This window comes from Amblyomma americanum, chromosome 7 (assembly GCF_052857255.1).
Source record: "Amblyomma americanum isolate KBUSLIRL-KWMA chromosome 7, ASM5285725v1, whole genome shotgun sequence".
Classification (NCBI taxonomy): Eukaryota; Metazoa; Arthropoda; class Arachnida; order Ixodida; family Ixodidae; genus Amblyomma; species Amblyomma americanum.
In genome coordinates, this window is record NC_135503.1 from 184,965,131 (window position 1) to 184,977,917 (window position 12,787).

Below are 12,787 nucleotides of genomic sequence, written 5' to 3' on the forward strand. Positions count from 1 at the left end.
TTTTCGCGCAGTTATAAGAGAAAACGTTTTGACGCGTATCAGAGGAACACTTGTAATACCGATGTGGTGTGATTTAGCTCGTTTCGGTCTAAAACAGCTTGTTTCGTTGTATTAAGCACGAATACATGCTTTTCGCGCAGTTATAGGAGAAAAAGTTTTGACGCGTGTCACAGGGACACATGTAAAACCGATGTGTTCAGATTTAGCTCATCTTGGCCTAAAACAGCTTGTTTCGTTGTATTAAGCACGAATACAGGCTTTTCGCGCAGTTATAAGAGAAAAAGTTTTGTCGCGTATCAGAGGAACACTTGTAAAACCAATGTGTTGTGATTTAGCTCGTTTCGGTCTAAAACAGCTTGTTTCGTTGTATTAAGCACGAATACATGCTTTTCGCGCAGTTATAGGTGAAAAAGTTTTGACGCTTATCAGAGGAACACTTGTAAAACCGATGTGTTGTGATATAGCTCGTTTCGGTCTAAAACAGCTTGTTTCGTTGTATTAAGCACGAATACATGCTTTTCGCGAGTTATAAGAGAAAACGTTTTGACGCGTATCAGAGGAACACTTGTAATACCGATGTGCTGTGATTTAGCTCGTTTCGGTCTAAAACAGCTTGTTTCGTTGTATTAAGCACGAATACATGCTTTTCGCGCAGTTATAAGGGAAAAAGTTTTGACGCGTATCAGAGGAACACTTGTAAAACCGATGTGTTTTGATATAGCTCCTTTCGGTCTAAAACAGCTTGTTTCGTTGTATTAAGCACGAATACATGCTTTTCGCGCAGTTATAAGAGAAAAAGTTTTGACGCGTATCAAAGAAACACGTAAAACTGATGTGTTGTGATTAAGCTCGTTTCGGTCTAAAACAGCTTGTTTCGTTGTATTAAGCAAGAATACATGTTTTTCGCGCAGTTATAAGAGAAAAAGTTTTGACGCGTGTCACAGGGACACTTGTAAAATCGATGTGTTCAGATTTAGCTCATCTCGGTCTAAAACAGCTTGTTTCGTTCTATTAAGCACGAATACAGGCTTTTCGCACAGTTATAAGAGAAAAAGTTTTGACGCGTATCAGAGGAACACTTGTAAAACCGATGTGTTGTAAATTAGATCGTTTCGCTCTAAAACAGCTTGTTTCGTTGTATTAAGCACGAATACATGCTTTTCGCGCAGTTATAAGAGAAAAAGTTTTGACGCGTATCAGAGGAACACGTAAAACCGATGTGGTGTGATTTAGCTCGTTTCGGTCTAAAACAGCTTGTTTCGTTGTATTAAGCAAGAATACATGCTTTTCGCGCAGTTATAAGAGAAAAAGTTTTGACGCGTATCAGAGGAACACTTGTAAAACCGATGTGTGGTGATTTAGCTCGTTTCGGTCTAAAACAGCTTGTTTCGTTGTATCAAGCAAGAATACATGCTTTTCGCGGAGTTATAACAGCAAACGTTTTGACGCGTATCTGAGGAACACGTAAAACCGATGTGTTGTGATATAGCTCATTTCGGTCTAAGACAGCTTGTTTCGTTGTATTAAGCAAGAATACATGCTTTTCGCGCAGTTATAAGAGAAAAAGTTTTGACGCGTATCAGAGGAACACTTGTAAAACCGATGTGTTGTGATTTAGCTCATCTTGGCCTAAAACAGCTTGTTTCGTTGTATTAAGCACGAATACAGGCTTTTCGCGCAGTTATAAGAGAAAAAGTTTTGTCGCGTATCAGAGGAACACTTGTAAAACCGATGTGTTGTGATTTAGCTCGTTTCGGTCTAAAACAGCTTGTTTCGTTGTATTAAGCACGAATACATGCTTTTCGCGCAGTTATAGGTGAAAAAGTTTTGACGCGTATCAGAGGAACACTTGTAAAACCGATGTGTTGTAATATAGCTCGTTTCGGTCTAAAACAGCTTGTTTCGTTGTATTAAGCACGAATACATGCTTTTCGCGAGTTATAAGAGAAAACGTTTTGACGCGTATCAGAGGAACACTTGTAATACCGATGTGCTGTGATTTAGCTCGTTTCGGTCTAAAACAGCTTGTTTCGTTGTATTAAGCACGAATACATGCTTTTCGCGCAGTTATAAGAGAAAAAGTTTTGACGCGTATCAGAGGAACACTTGTAAAACCGATGTGTTGTGATTTAGCTCGTTTCGGTCTAAAACAGCTTGTTTCGTTGTATTAAGCACGAATACATGCTTTTCGCGCAGTTATAAGAGAAAAAGTTTTGACGTGTATCAGCGGAACACTTGTAAATCAGATGTGTTGTGATATAGCTCGTTTCGGTCTAAAACAGCTTGTTTCGTTGTATTAAGCACGAATACATGGTTTTCGCGCAGTTATAAGAGAAAAAGTTTTGACGCGTATCAGAGGAACACTTGTAAAACCGATGTGTTGTGATTTAGCTCGTTTCGGTCTAAAACAGCTTGTTTCGTTGTATTAAGCACGAATACATGCTTTTCGCGCAGTTATAAGAGAAAAAGTTTTGACGTGTATCAGCGGAACACTTGTAAATCCGATGTGTTGTGATATAGCTCGTTTCGGTCTAAAACAGCTTGTTTCGTTGTATTAAGCACGAATACATGGTTTTCGCGCAGTTATAAGAGAAAAAGTTTTGACGCGTATCAGAGGAACACTTGTAATACCGATGTGCTGTGATTTAGCTCGTTTCGGTCTAAAACAGCTTGTTTCGTTGTATTAAGCACGAATCCAAGCTTTTCGCGCAGTTAAAAGAGAAATCGTTTTGACGCGTATCAGAGGAACACTTGTAAAACCGATGTGTGGTGATTTAGCTCGTTTCGGTCTAAAACAGCTTGTTTCGTTGTATCAAGCAAGAATACATGCTTTTCGCGGAGTTATAAGAGAAAACGTTTTGACGCGTATCAGAGGAACACTTGTAAAACCGATGTGTTGTAATTTAGCTCGTTTCGGTCTAAAACAGCTTGTTTCGTTGTATTAAGCAAGAATACATGCTTTTCGCGCAGTTATAAGAGAAAAAGTTTTGACGCGTATCAGAGGAACACTTGTAAAACCGATGTGTTGTGATTTAGCTCGTTTCGGTCTAAAACAGCTTGTTTCGTTGTATTAAGCACGAATACATGCTTTTCGCGCAGTTATAAGAGAACATGTTTTGAGGCGTATCAGAGGAACACTTGTAAAGCCGATGTGTTGTGATATAGCTCGTTTCGGTCCAAAACAGCTTGTTTCGTTGTATTAAGCACGAATACATGCTTTTCGAGCAGTTATAAGAGAAAAAGTTTTGACGCGTATCAAAGGAACACGTAAAACTGATGTGTTGTGATTAAGCTCGTTTCGGTCTAAAAGAGCTTGTTTCGTTGTATTAAGCAAGAATACATGTTTTTCGCGCAGTTATAAGAGAAAAAGTTTTGACGCGTGTCACAGGGACACTTGTAAAATCGATGTGTTCAGATTTAGCTCATCTCGGTCTAAAACAGCTTGTTTCGTTCTATTAAGCACGAATACAGGCTTTTCGCACAGTTATAAGAGAAAAAGTTTTGACGCGTATCAGAGGAACACTTGTAAAACCGATGTGTTGTGATACAGCTCGTTTCGGTCTAAAACAGCTTGTTTCGTTGTATTAAGCAAGAATACATGCTTTTCGCGCAGTTATAAGAGAAAAAGTTTTGACGCGTATCAGAGGAACACTTGTAAAACCGATGTGTGGTGATTTAGCTCGTTTCGGTCTAAAACAGCTTGTTTCGTTGTATCAAGCAAGAATACATGCTTTTCGCGGAGTTAAAACAGAAAACGTTTTGACGCGTATCAGAGGAACACGTAAAACCGATGTGTTGTGATATAGCTCATTTCGGTCTAAGACAGCTTGTTCGTTGTATTAAGCAAGAATACATGCTTTTCGCGCAGTTATAAGAGAAAAAGTTTTGACGCGTATCAGAGGAACACTTGTAAAACCGATGTGTTGTGATTTAGCTCGTTTCGGTCTAAAACAGCTTGTTTCGTTGTATTAAGCATGAATACATGCTTTTCGCGCAGTTATAAGAGAAAATGTTTTGACGCGTATCAGAGGAACACTTGTAAAGCCGATGCGTTGTGATATACCTCGTTTCGGTCTAACACAGTTTGTTTCGTTGTATTAAGCACGAATACATGCTTTTCGCGCAGTTATAAGAGAAAAAGTTTTGACGCGTATCAGAGGAACACGTTTCGGTCTAAAACAGCTTGTTTCGTTGTATTAGGCACGAATACAAGCTTTTCGCGCAGTTATAAGAGAAAAAGTTTTGACGCGTATCAGAGGAACACTTGTAAAACCGATGTGTTGTGATTTAGCTCGTTTCGGTCTAAAACAGCTTGTTTCGTTGTATTAAGCACGAATACATGCTTTTCGCGCAGTTATAAGAGAACATGTTTTGACGCGTATCAGAGGAACACTTGTAAAGCCGATGTGTTGTGATATAGCTCGTTTCGGTCTAAAACAACTTGTTTCGTTGTATTAAGCACGAATACATGCTTTTCGCGCAGTTATAAGAGAAAAAGTTTTGACGCGTATCAGAGGAACACTTGTAAAACCGATGTGTTGTGATTTAGCTCGTTTCGGTCTAAAACAGCTTGTTTCGTTGTATTAAGCACGAATACATGCTTTTCGCGCAGTTATAAGAGAAAAAGTTTTGACGTGTATCAGCGGAACACTTGTAAATCCGATGTGTTGTGATATAGCTCGTTTCGGTCTAAAACAGCTTGTTTCGTTGTATTAAGCACGAATACATGGTTTTCGCGCAGTTATAAGAGAAAAAGTTTTGACGCGTATCAGAGGAACACTTGTAAAACCGATGTGTTGTGATTTAGCTCGTTTCGGTCTAAAACAGCTTGTTTCGTTGTATTAAGCACGAATACATGCTTTTCGCGCAGTTATAAGAGAAAAAGTTTTGACGTGTATCAGCGGAACACTTGTAAATCCGATGTGTTGTGATATAGCTCGTTTCGGTCTAAAACAGCTTGTTTCGTTGTATTAAGCACGAATACATGGTTTTCGCGCAGTTATAAGAGAAAAAGTTTTGACGCGTATCAGAGGAACACTTGTAATACCGATGTGCTGTGATTTAGCTCGTTTCGGTCTAAAACAGCTTGTTTCGTTGTATTAAGCACGAATCCAAGCTTTTCGCGCAGTTAAAAGAGAAATCGTTTTGACGCGTATCAGAGGAACACTTGTAAAACCGATGTGTGGTGATTTAGCTCGTTTCGGTCTAAAACAGCTTGTTTCGTTGTATCAAGCAAGAATACATGCTTTTCGCGGAGTTATAAGAGAAAACGTTTTGACGCGTATCAGAGGAACACTTGTAAAACCGATGTGTTGTAATTTAGCTCGTTTCGGTCTAAAACAGCTTGTTTCGTTGTATTAAGCAAGAATACATGCTTTTCGCGCAGTTATAAGAGAAAAAGTTTTGACGCGTATCAGAGGAACACTTGTAAAACCGATGTGTTGTGATTTAGCTCGTTTCGGTCTAAAACAGCTTGTTTCGTTGTATTAAGCACGAATACATGCTTTTCGCGCAGTTATAAGAGAACATGTTTTGAGGCGTATCAGAGGAACACTTGTAAAGCCGATGTGTTGTGATATAGCTCGTTTCGGTCCAAAACAGCTTGTTTCGTTGTATTAAGCACGAATACATGCTTTTCGCGCAGTTATAAGAGAAAAAGTTTTGACGCGTATCAAAGGAACACGTAAAACTGATGTGTTGTGATTAAGCTCGTTTCGGTCTAAAACAGCTTGTTTCGTTGTATTAAGCAAGAATACATGTTTTTCGCGCAGTTATAAGAGAAAAAGTTTTGACGCGTGTCACAGGGACACTTGTAAAATCGATGTGTTCAGATTTAGCTCATCTCGGTCTAAAACAGCTTGTTTCGTTCTATTAAGCACGAATACAGGCTTTTCGCACAGTTATAAGAGAAAAAGTTTTGACGCGTATCAGAGGAACACTTGTAAAACCGATGTGTTGTGATATAGCTCGTTTCGGTCTAAAACAGCTTGTTTCGTTGTATTAAGCAAGAATACATGCTTTTCGCGCAGTTATAAGAGAAAAAGTTTTGACGCGTATCAGAGGAACACTTGTAAAACCGATGTGTGGTGATTTAGCTCGTTTCGGTCTAAAACAGCTTGTTTCGTTGTATCAAGCAAGAATACATGCTTTTCGCGGAGTTAAAACAGAAAACGTTTTGACGCGTATCAGAGGAACACGTAAAACCGATGTGTTGTGATATAGCTCATTTCGGTCTAAGACAGCTTGTTTCGTTGTATTAAGCAAGAATACATGCTTTTCGCGCAGTTATAAGAGAAAATGTTTTGACGCGTATCAGAGGAACACTTGTAAAGCCGATGCGTTGTGATATACCTCGTTTCGGTCTAACACAGTTTGTTTCGTTGTATTAAGTACGAATACATGCTTTTCGCGCAGTTATAAGAGAAAAAGTTTTGACGCGTATCAGAGGAACACGTTTCGGTCTAAAACAGCTTGTTTCGTTGTATTAGGCACGAATACAAGCTTTTCGCGCAGTTATAAGAGAAAAAGTTTTGACGCGTATCAGAGGAACACTTGTAAAACCGATGTGTTGTGATTTAGCTCGTTTCGGTCTAAAACAGCTTGTTTCGTTGTATTAAGCACGAATACATGCTTTTCGCGCAGTTATAAGAGAACATGTTTTGACGCGTATCAGAGGAACACTTGTAAAGCCGATGTGTTGTGATATAGCTCGTTTCGGTCTAAAACAACTTGTTTCGTTGTATTAAGCACGAATACATGCTTTTCGCGCAGTTATAAGAGAAAAAGTTTTGACGCGTATCAGAGGAACACTTGTAAAACCGATGTGTTGTGATATAGCTCGTTTCGGTCTAAAACAGCTTGTTTCGTTGTATTAAGCAAGAATACATGCTTTTCGCGCAGTTATAAAAGAAAAAGTTTTGACGCGTATCAGAGGAACACTTGTAAAACCATGTGTGGTGATTTAGTTCGTTTCGGTCTAAAACAGCTTGTTTCGTTGTATCAAGCAAGAATACATGCTTTTCGCGGAGTTATGAGAAAACGTTTTGACGCGTATCAGAGGAACACGTAAAACCGATGTGTTGTGATATAGCTCGTTTCGGTCCAAAACAGCTTGTTTCGTTGTATTAAGCACGAATACAGGCTTTTCGCGCAGTTATAAGAGAACAAGTTTTGTCGCGTATCAGAGGAACACTTGTAAAACCGATGTGTTGTGAAATAGCTCGTTTCGGTCTAAAACAGCTTGTTTCGTTGTATTAAGCACGAATACATGCTTTTCGCGCAGTTATAAGGGAAAAAGTTTTGACGCGTATCAGAGGAACACTTGTAAAACCGATGTGTTTTGATATAGCTCGTTTCGGTCTAAAACAGCTTGTTTCGTTGTATTAAGCACGAATATATGCTTTTCGCGCAGTTATAAGAGAAAACGTTTTGACGCGTATCAGAGGAACACTTGTAATACCGATGTGGTGTGATTTAGCTCGTTTCGGTCTAAAACAGCTTGTTTCGTTGTATTAAGCACGAATACATGCTTTTCGCGCAGTTATAAGAGAAAAAGTTTTGACGCGTATCAGAGGAACACTTGTAAAACCGATGTGTTGTGATTTAGCTCATTTCGGTCTAAAACAGCTTGTTTCGTTGTATTAAGCAAGAATACATGCTTTTCGCGCAGTTATAGGAGAAAAAGTTTTGACGCGTGTCACAGGGACACATGTAAAACCGATGTTTCAGATTTAGCTCATCTTGGCCTAAAACAGCTTGTTTCGTTGTATTAAGCACGAATACAGGCTTTTCGCGCAGTTATAAGAGAAAAAGTTTTGTCGCGTATCAGAGGAACACTTGTAAAACCAATGTGTTGTGATTTAGCTCGTTTCGGTCTAAAACAGCTTGTTTCGTTGTATTAAGCACGAATACATGCTTTTCGCGCAGTTATAGGTGAAAAAGTTTTGACGCTTATCAGAGGAACACTTGTAAAACCGATGTGTTGTGATATAGCTCGTTTCGGTCTAAAACAGCTTGTTTCGTTGTATTAAGCACGAATACATGCTTTTCGCGAGTTATAAGAGAAAACGTTTTGACGCGTATCAGAGGAACACTTGTAATACCGATGTGCTGTGATTTAGCTCGTTTCGGTCTAAAACAGCTTGTTTCGTTGTATTAAGCACGAATACATGCTTTTCGCGCAGTTATAAGAGAAAAAGTTTTGACGCGTATCAGAGGAACACTTGTAAAGCCGATGTGTTGTGATATAGCTCCTTTCGGTCTAAAACAGCTTGTTTCGTTGTATTAAGCACGAATACATGCTTTTCGCGCAGTTATAGGAGAAAAAGTTTTGACGTGTATCAGCGGAACACTTGTAAATCCGATGTGTTGTGATATAGCTCGTTTCGGTCTAAAACAGCTTGTTTCGTTGTATTAAGCACGAATACATGGTTTTCGCGCAGTTATAAGAGAAAAAGTTTTGACGCGTATCAGAGGAACACTTGTAAAACCGATGTGCTGTGATTTAGCTCGTTTCGGTCTAAAACAGCTTGTTTCGTTGTATTAAGCACGAATCCAAGCTTTCCGCGCAGTTAAAAGAGAAATCGTTTTGACGCGTATCAGAGGAACACTTGTAAAACCGATGTGTGGTGATTTAGCTCGCTTCGGTCTAAAACAGCTTGTTTCGTTGTATCAAGCAAGAATACATGCTTTTCGCGGAGTTATAAGAGAAAACGTTTTGACGCGTATCAGAGGAACACTTGTAAAACCGATGTGTTGTAATTTAGCTCGTTTCGGTCTAAAACAGCTTGTTTCGTTGTATTAAGCAAGAATACATGCTTTTCGCGCAGTTATAAGAGAAAAAGTTTTGACGCGTATCAGAGGAACACTTGTAAAACCGATGTGTTGTGATTTAGCTCGTTTCGGTCTAAAACAGCTTGTTTCGTTGTATTAAGCACGAATACATGCTTTTCGCGCAGTTATAAGAGAACATGTTTTGAGGCGTATCAGAGGAACACTTGTAAAGCCGATGTGTTGTGATATAGCTCGTTTCGGTCTAAAACAGCTTGTTTCGTTGTATTAAGCACGAATACATGCTTTTCGCGCAGTTATAAGAGAAAAAGTTTTGACGCGTATCAAAGGAACACGTAAAACTGATGTGTTGTGATTAAGCTCGTTTCGGTCTAAAACAGCTTGTTTCGTTGTATTAAGCAAGAATACATGTTTTTCGCGCAGTTATAAGAGAAAACGTTTTGACGCGTGTCACAGGGACACTTGTAAAATCGATGTGTTCAGATTTAGCTCATCTCGGTCTAAAACAGCTTGTTTCGTTCTATTAAGCACGAATACAGGCTTTTCGCACAGTTATAAGAGAAAAAGTTTTGACGCGTATCAGAGGAACACTTGTAAAACCGATGTGTTGTGATATAGCTCGTTTCGGTCTAAAACAGCTTGTTTCGTTGTATTAAGCAAGAATACATGCTTTTCGCGCAGTTATAAGAGAAAAAGTTTTGACGCGTATCAGAGGAACACTTGTAAAACCGATGTGTGGTGATTTAGCTCGTTTCGGTCTAAAACAGCTTGTTTCGTTGTATCAAGCAAGAATACATGCTTTTCGCGGAGTTAAAACAGAAAACGTTTTGACGCGTATCAGAGGAACACGTAAAACCGATGTGTTGTGATATAGCTCATTTCGGTCTAAGACAGCTTGTTTCGTTGTATTAAGCAAGAATACATGCTTTTCGCGCAGTTATAAGAGAAAAAGTTTTGACGCGTATCAGAGGAACACTTGTAAAACCGATGTGTTGTGATTTAGCTCGTTTCGGTCTAAAACAGCTTGTTTCGTTGTATTAAGCATGAATACATGCTTTTCGCGCAGTTATAAGAGAAAATGTTTTGACGCGTATCAAGGAACACTTGTAAAGCCGATGCGTTGTGATATACCTCGTTTCGGTCTAACACAGTTTGTTTCGTTGTATTAAGCACGAATACATGCTTTTCGCGCAGTTATAAGAGAAAAAGTTTTGACGCGTATCAGAGGAACACGTTTCGGTCTAAAACAGCTTGTTTCGTTGTATTAGGCACGAATACAAGCTTTTCGCGCAGTTATAAGAGAAAAAGTTTTGACGCGTATCAGAGGAACACTTGTAAAACCGATGTGTTGTGATTTAGCTCGTTTCGGTCTAAAACAGCTTGTTTCGTTGTATTAAGCAAGATTACATGCTTTTCGCGCAGTTATAAGAGAAAAAGTTTTGACGCGTGTCACAGGGACACTTGTAAAACCGATGTGTTGTGATTTAGCTCATTTCGGTCTAAAACAGCTTGTTTCGTTGTATTAAGCAAGAATACATGCCTTTCGCGCAGTTATAGGAGAAAAAGTTTTGACGCGTGTCACAGGGACACTTGTAAAACCGATGTGTTCAGATTTAGCTCATCTTGGCCTAAAACAGCTTGTTTCGTTGTATTAAGCACGAATACAGGCTTTTCGCGCAGTTATAAGAGAAAAAGTTTTGTCGCGTATCAGAGGAACACTTGTAAAACCGATGTGTGGTGATTTAGTTCGTTTCGGTCTAAAACAGCTTGTTTCGTTGTATCAAGCAAGAATACATGCTTTTCGCGGAGTTATGAGAAAACGTTTTGACGCGTATCAGAGGAACACGTAAAACCGATGTGTTGTGATATAGCTCGTTTCGGTTTAAAACAGCTTGTTTCGTTGTATTAAGCACGAATACAGGCTTTTCGAGCAGTTATAAGAGAACAAGTTTTGTCGCGTATCAGAGGAACACTTGTAAAACCGATGTGTTGTGAAATAGCTCGTTTCGGTCTAAAACAGCTTGTTTCGTTGTATTAATCAAGAATACATGCTTTTCGCGCAGTTATAGGAGAAAATGTTTTGACGCGTGTCACAGGGACACTTGTAAAACCGATGTGTTCAGATTTAGCTCATCTTGGCCTAAAACAGCTTGTTTCGTTGTATTAAGCACGAATACAGGCTTTTCGCGCAGTTATAAGAGAAAATTTTTTGTCGCGTATCAGAGGAACACTTGTAAAACCGATGTGTGGTGATTTAGTTCGTTTCGGTCTAAAACAGCTTGTTTCGTTGTATCAAGCAAGAATACATGCTTTTCGCGGAGTTATGAGAAAACGTTTTGACGCGTATCAGAGGAACACGTAAAACCGATGTGTTGTGATTTAGCTCGTTTCGGTCTAAAACAGCTTGTTTCGTTGTATTAAGCACGAATACATACTTTTCGCGCAGTTATAAGAGAACATGTTTTGAGGCGTATCAGAGGAACACTTGTAAAGCCGATGTGTTGTGATATAGCTCGTTTCGGTCTAAAACAGCTTGTTTCGTTGTATTAAGCACGAATACATGCTTTTCGCGCAGTTATAAGAGAAAAAGTTTTGACGCGTATCAAAGGAACACGTAAAACTGATGTGTTGTGATTAAGCTCGTTTCGGTCTAAAACAGCTTGTTTCGTTGTATTAAGCAAGAATACATGTTTTTCGCGCAGTTATAAGAGAAAACGTTTTGACGCGTGTCACAGGGACACTTGTAAAATCGATGTGTTCAGATTTAGCTCATCTCGGTCTAAAACAGCTTGTTTCGTTCTATTAAGCACGAATACAGGCTTTTCGCACAGTTATAAGAGAAAAAGTTTTGACGCGTATCAGAGGAACACTTGTAAAACCGATGTGTTGTGATATAGCTCGTTTCGGTCTAAAACAGCTTGTTTCGTTGTATTAAGCAAGAATACATGCTTTTCGCGCAGTTATAAGAGAAAAAGTTTTGACGCGTATCAGAGGAACACTTGTAAAACCGATGTGTGGTGATTTAGCTCGTTTCGGTCTAAAACAGCTTGTTTCGTTGTATCAAGCAAGAATACATGCTTTTCGCGGAGTTAAAACAGAAAACGTTTTGACGCGTATCAGAGGAACACGTAAAACCGATGTGTTGTGATATAGCTCATTTCGGTCTAAGACAGCTTGTTTCGTTGTATTAAGCAAGAATACATGCTTTTCGCGCAGTTATAAGAGAAAAAGTTTTGACGCGTATCAGAGGAACACTTGTAAAACCGATGTGTTGTGATTTAGCTCGTTTCGGTCTAAAACAGCTTGTTTCGTTGTATTAAGCATGAATACATGCTTTTCGCGCAGTTATAAGAGAAAATGTTTTGACGCGTATCAGAGGAACACTTGTAAAGCCGATGCGTTGTGATATACCTCGTTTCGGTCTAACACAGTTTGTTTCGTTGTATTAAGCACGAATACATGCTTTTCGCGCAGTTATAAGAGAAAAAGTTTTGACGCGTATCAGAGGAACACGTTTCGGTCTAAAACAGCTTGTTTCGTTGTATTAGGCACGAATACAAGCTTTTCGCGCAGTTATAAGAGAAAAAGTTTTGACGCGTATCAGAGGAACACTTGTAAAACCGATGTGTTGTGATTTAGCTCGTTTCGGTCTAAAACAGCTTGTTTCGTTGTATTAAGCAAGATTACATGCTTTTCGCGCAGTTATAAGAGAAAAAGTTTTGACGCGTGTCACAGGGACACTTGTAAAACCGATGTGTTGTGATTTAGCTCATTTCGGTCTAAAACAGCTTGTTTCGTTGTATTAAGCAAGAATACATGCCTTTCGCGCAGTTATAGGAGAAAAAGTTTTGACGCGTGTCACAGGGACACTTGTAAAACCGATGTGTTCAGATTTAGCTCATCTTGGCCTAAAACAGCTTGTTTCGTTGTATTAAGCACGAATACAGGCTTTTCGCGCAGTTATAAGAGAAAAAGTTTTGTCGCGTATCAGAGGAAC